This window comes from Rhipicephalus sanguineus, chromosome 1 (genome assembly GCF_013339695.2).
Source record: "Rhipicephalus sanguineus isolate Rsan-2018 chromosome 1, BIME_Rsan_1.4, whole genome shotgun sequence".
In the NCBI taxonomy this organism is placed as follows: domain Eukaryota; kingdom Metazoa; phylum Arthropoda; class Arachnida; order Ixodida; family Ixodidae; genus Rhipicephalus; species Rhipicephalus sanguineus.
Genome location: NC_051176.1, coordinates 280,627,032 through 280,633,975, shown reverse-complemented (window position 1 = coordinate 280,633,975; position 6,944 = coordinate 280,627,032).

Here is a 6,944-nt window from a genome sequence, read left to right as displayed (position 1 = left end):
GGATGTGTGGAACGAAAACGGAAAGTGAAATTTGTAACCGCGTACGGAATGTCCAACGAGACGGAATGTCCAACCGAGACTGAATGTCCAACGAGGACTGTATGTCCAACGAGACTGAGTGTCCAACGGACTGTGTATGTCCAACGAGACGAATGTCCAACCGAGACTGAATGTCTCCAACGAGACGAAATGTCCAACGAGACTGAAGTCCAACCGAGACGGAATGTCCAACGAGACGAAATGTCCAACGAGACTGAATGAGACTGAATGCCAACGAGACGAAATGTCCAACGAGACTGAATGTCCAACCGAGACGGAATGTCCAATACGAGACGAAATGTCCACGAGACTGAATGTCCACTATTGGACATTCGTCTCGTTGTACATTCCGTCTCGTTGGACATTCAGGCCGCAAGCGCTCAAAGGCCCCTGCGGCCGAGTGTGTGTCGGCCATTCCCTTAAAGTTCGGTTCCTGCGACGGAGCTGCAAGATATTATTACACAGTGCTCATTTCAGTCGCGTACGTACTACGTCCTGTTTAGCACCCGTCCCAACTGAAAGTAGAATGGATAGACGAGAGAAGACAATGAGCGAGACCACCGGTTAAAACGCATAGCAGTACGCATACGTCAGTAGTGACTTTCCGTTGTCATGACTGTTACCGTCGTACGACGTGAGGTGAAAATTTCGTGCCAGCTTAAATTCATGCTGAGGCAACTGACATGCTGAGAATGCAATTCCGTGTCACCGCAACGTACCTCCCAAACGTCCTTCTGAACGCTAGAAAAGTACAAAACAGCGGACGCGGTCTTAGACGGCGGGGTTCAGAAAGCGCGTATAAAAAGGAGTGTACATCATCTGTTGCTCGACTGTCCCAAGCACATCCCACATAGACAGCGATTCCGCTTGCTGGACTCAGAGCGAACTTTTGCATTAGCGAAATTCTAGGCCTATAACCATCAAGGATAAATCGCAAAGCAATGAAAGTGCCCCAACGTTTTTTTGAAGACGCTTATATTTGTGATAAGTATTGAGTGAACTACATCAAAAGTGTGCATCGTGCTTGTATGTGCCAAACATCAGTGGTCTGTGTTAAAAGGGGAACTTTTAAACTCATAAAATGCAAGACTATATATACATTTAAAAATTTTTTAAATCCTAATAACCAAGTGAAAAGTGTCACCATCGACAAGAAATGGAGTCAACAACTCCTTCGTTTACTTTTCTTAATTCAATAAAAAAAGTTCCTGAATATTCGCTATTCCGAATATAAATCGTATAGTCGTGACTGTTCGATTCGTATTCGAATCCCTATTAGAAATTATCGGTTATTTGTATTCGTTCGAATATTAGGGATAAACAAAAGATTGCTGGCGTCACGAGAAGAAGGATGCCTCTTTGAATCAATGTGTGTACCTCGTCTATTTATGGCCCATCGCTTCTAGAACGGCACGTGTGCTTTTTACTCATCGGTGGTGCCCACCTGCACGGCCCCACGCGTGTGATAGCCATGGCGCGTACGCTAAGTGCCTTCCTGACACACGGAATGCTCATGGTCGACAGGATATCTGCCTTCCACAACCAATCCATGTGATCTGATGTGTTCATTTTATGTTTGTACAAGTGCAATAGATTTGAGCGCAAGAGAACGGGACACAAGAACAGATGATGACTACACGAGCGCTCAATACCAACTGGTTCTACTCGAAAAAAAAAACAAAAAAAAACATGAGAATATAAAGCGCAGTACACCACAGACACTCTTCTTGTGTCTCGTCCTTTTGCGCTCAAATATATTCCAGAACTAACCAACGCGCCTGGCAAAGCATTTATTTTGTACAAGTGCGGAAATATTTTTGGGTGATTTCGGGTTTCTCTGTCTACGTGTGTTACCGCGCTGCTATAGGCCGATACGAGGCTAGCGTATATGCGTAGATAGATAGATAGATAGATAGATAGATAGATAGATAGATAGATAGATAGATAGATAGATAGATAGATAGATAGATAGATAGATAGATAGATAGATAGATAGATAGATAGATAGATAGATAGATAGATAGATAGATAGATAGATAGATAGATAGATAGATAGATAGCTAGATAGATAGATAGATAGATAGATAGATAGATAGATAGATAGATAGATAGATAGATAGATAGATAGATAGAGTAGAAGATAGATAGATAGAGATAGATAGATAGATAGATAGATAGATAGATAGATAGATAGATAGATAATAGTCTAACTAAAAAAGTTTTCGTTATTGGCAGGCTCGTCATAAGAGACACCGGGTGTCCCAATGTCGAAATTTTCATTACGTTATCTTCAACTGTCAACTCGTTCTTCATCATATTATCTTATTATTCTGTAAAGGTCATGCAGAAGGTGGTCCCAAAGGAATAAGTGTTAGGGGGAGCTCCCGTTAGTACACGCATAAAAATGTAGAACAAACGATCAGCAACGAAAGTAGAAACTACGGTAAAATACAAATCGATGCAACATAACTATTAAACATAACATCATATCAAAACACGCAAGACAATGCTTACGATTAAAAAAATTCAAATCAGCGTATTAAAAGTAATCAATCAAACGACTGGTAGTTGAAGATTAGTCGGGAATCGGAAATAATTTTTCTATCTTGAAATACCCATGCATGTACTACAATAATAATAGTAATTGATATTAGTAATCTGATGGTTATATAAAATCAACAGTGCGCAAACCAACAAAGCAAGAAATGAATTAATATATAAGCAATAAACTAGAAGTTTAATCCTCAAATAACACTGTAGTGTTTTTTGTTTGTTTTTTTAATCAGGGTACATAAGTTGTTGGTAACAACTGTTTTAGAAGCCGACAGATACAGCGTAGTGAATGGCATCATTTAATATTGGATGGTAGCGAATCTCGAAAGGAATTATTTTCATTCATAAACCGGGCGAAACAAAGAACTTTTTGTTGTTGTTGTTGTTGTTTACCTCGGGCGGATGCAGCCTTATATTTCACTTGTTTTTTTTTTAAATTCCTAAAACAAATTGTCCGATCCTATTCGATATTCGAAGATCGATTTTTCAAAATGTTTGTGTTTGACTGTCTGAAAATTTCACTATTCTAGCAGCCCTACAATTTTTAAATGCATGTTTGAACCAGCTGTGGTGCCTTAGCAGCTCTATGGCGTTGCGCTTGCTAAGAAAGAGAGCGCGGGCTCAATTCCCGGCTGCCGCATTTCGATGGGGGCGAAATGAAAAAAAAAACACCTATCTACTTACATTTAGGTGCACGTTAGAGAACCCTAGGTGGTCAAAGTTAATAATATTTTTCTTGGGTATTAATGTGCCAAAACCCCGGCATTATTATGAAGGAGGGCGCATAGCGGGGGACTCCGGAATAATGTTGAGAAGCTGGAGTTATTTCGCGTGCATCTAAGTTTAAGCACGCAGGTGTTTTTGTATGTCGCTTCCATCGAAATGCGGCCGCCGCGTCCGGTAATCGAAAGCACGTCAGCGCGACACATAACGTGCTAAGTTACCACGGCGGGTGGTCAAATCACGATATCATTCAATATGGTAAGCTGGACGGGTTGTTTGCAATTCATTTCGTTGAAACAGCGCGAGGGACAAAAGCATGTTCAGCGCATGTCTTCTTGTCCGTCGTCTATAGTAACGGGCTGTTTCAACGAAATGAACGTGATGATTATGAGGCACGCCGTCGTGGGGGACCAGGGATTAATTTCGACCACCCGTGGTTCCTTAACGTTCCCATCGCTCCCATTCCTAAATCGCTCCCATCGAAATGCGGCCAACGTGGCTGGCAATCGAACCCGTGCCCTCGAGCCTGTAGCAGCGTGACGCCTTACGTGCTAAGGTATATGTCACGGGGGATCAGCATCGCAAACCTTCCAAAACCAACAATTTCGGCGTCGTACTCTTCCGCTTGAGGAGAGTGAAATGGCACAATGCTAAAATTGGTTATTATTTCATTTTAATTGGCCGGTGCACTAATCGGCGTGTGCTCAAACGCAAATAGTTGTAGTTCTCTAAAAAAAGGAAAAAAAAGACGGCAATTCTTGCACTTTGATTTTCTCATAAAATACTCCTGTTAGTTTTTTTTTTTCTCGTTTTTTTTTGGAGGGGGGGGGGCGGCTAAGGGGTAGATGGAGGGGTGAGGGTTGGAGGAGTGCGCTTAACTGGGCTGGTTGGTAGATGATTAAGACGTGAGCAAACAGCGCTAGACACGGGACGGAGAAGAACGACAGACACAGGGTGAGGGTTATACAATGTGAATAGCACGTCCGACCAAGTGACCTCTTGGGTAACTTACCTCGTTCAGTGTCATCAGACCTGCCGACCTCGCCATGTTTTTCGATTGCGTATGCCTTCGTGTATAGTTTGGCGCTGTAAACTTTAGTATGGGTTACCAACGTGCGCAATATACCGTCCTTTTGGCCATGCCTACTGTGCCAGCGTCGATGCAGGCAAGATGGGGTGTATAATGATCGGGTATAGGTGAGTTTGATCAAGAACAAAGAATCAACGTTCTGGCTTGCAAGTCGCCATTGTAACGGTACATTCACAAACCGCGCTGCATTTCTCCGATAGCGATGAGGAAACAGTCGCACCGGCGTGCACATTTTCGCCGGTGGACGTCGCAACGCGGCTGATAAGGAAGAGCTTCACGAAAAAGGTTTCGATAAAGAAATACACGTATGTTACAAGACTACTGCGGGGGCACGAGGCGTAAATACGCTCGTAAACAGACGCGGCGCGCACAATCCGCTCCATCTATGCGCAATCGCCCCAGCGTGCACCGAAAGAAACGTTCCGTTGGCATAGCCACACGTGCAAGCTTCTTTTTGTTTACAGTTAGGTACAATGTAGAATTTCTGTACTTGTTACGGAGTTCGTTCGAAACGAATCCTATTCAAGTCTCAAACACGAGCGTCTGCAAGAGACGCAATGGTCGAATTTAGACTGATCTTTGTCCGTTCGCGTTTCTAACTAAAATCGAGATATACACTTGTGAGCAACTTCCTCCCCTCTCCCTTCTGACACGCAAGGGCCGTTGACATTCTCAATATTGGGTTTGTTGTAGCCAGACTTGAACGTAATCGATTGCATGTCATTGGTTACGTGTAATCACTTACGTTTCCTGGTATTTCTGTCGCTGATAAAATTACTCGCCAAAAGTTACAGTAATTGAATTACGCGTAACCCGTTGCTTTATTCGAAAGACAAGCTGTAATTGGAGATGAAGCGTTTAGCGTTTATATTGGGCGCGAGCTACTTAGCCGCAATCGTGGAACGTGGCCGCCTCATTGATTGGCATGTTTCGAGAGGCTGAGTGCTCTGTATTTGTTTCCTCATCTTGTCGTGCGGCCTCTGTTGTCGGCACCGCATTCGTTATCTCGCTATGGTTTCGCTTTTCCGTTTTCTTTCGACAGCTGACGGTCTTTGACCTACAGTTTCGCCTTCCGTGCCCCGGCGTTTGCGATATTAGTGAATGTGTGTTGCGTCATAGAAGGATGCGGTGCAGAAACTAAGTGCACATGGCTCTTTTTTTAGGAGCGCCGCGTGCATTTGGTTGAGGTTTATTTTGTCTCTGCTGATTAGGAACAGGAGGCACACGGGAGCAGTGGGCATCCATAGGGAATCCAGGTCCACGCCCTGTAGTTCATGCAAAGGTAATGACGAGGCCTTCAACCCGTCGCTCTCCTATCCTACAACAGCTCCCTCGGACACACAGACACACACACACACGCACGCATTGGCCAAAAAAAAACCACCGTCGACTTAACGGCCTATCGCTGCAACGGAGCCGGCGAGTCGCGGCCGCAGCTGATTTTGTTCGCTCGAACCACGGCTGAGGGCAGCATTCTCGAGGCGCGCGAACGCGCTAGTCACGTGGTGCTTTTGTATTTCGCGGGGCTTTCTTTGCAGCTTGGAAAAAATGGTATACGTGAGACTTTCTTTATCGCAAATAATAGAATTGGGGTTTCTGAAGACGCTCTCGAACTTTGCAAGCCGCATTTCTTGCCTACAATAGTCAATATTCAGCCTCTTTAATTTAATGAAAGAAACAATAAGCACTACCCACCGCACACAACATAAGCTGTTACTTGTGTATTTCAGAATTAGTTGCCGATTTTGTTACTTGTGTATTTCAGAATGCTTGCCAAATCTGCTTCTGCGGGCCTTCATTCGAATTGTCACTTCTGTACGTGTGTCCCGGTGTTCCACTGCATTTTGTGCGCGCCGGGTGACAGTTTGATTTCGCCCTTGTAATTCGGTGTAATCTCTTTCCGTGCAACTTTCGTGATTTAAAAAAATGGGTTCATATAATTGGCTCGCACTACAACTTTCTATATAAACACCCTGCCTCAAGTTAATATTGAAGTTTATTAACCCGATTTTGGCTAAAGATGCACACAGTCATTTTAACTGGGACCAGGTTTCCGCGCCGGTATATATGTACCGGGTGCCCCAGGAGCTTACTGTATATCTTTGAAACTCGCAAGGTAGTATTTTCTTACAAGACATTCTAAAAATATATATATCTATGATATATTATATATAAATATATATATTATAGATATATATATATATATATAATTGTGTGTGTGTGTGTGTGTGTGTGTGTGTGTGTGGTGTGTGTGTGTGTGTGTGTGTGGTGTGTGTGTGTGTGTGTGTGTTACTGGGTGCCCCATATCTTTAGCAAGGGTTAAAAAATACAATGTTAGAGGCAGGCGAGTGAAATCAGTTGCAATTGCTTATAGTCACCTTGCAATCTTGACAAAATGACCTACCACAATCTGGAATGTTCCCAAGTTTGCGCGGCCCGCGCAAGATAGCGATCACGATGCATGCACACTACACAAACATAGCAAAAAAGAAGCGCGCGTGGCAGTATATATATATTCTATATTATATATAAATGTGTG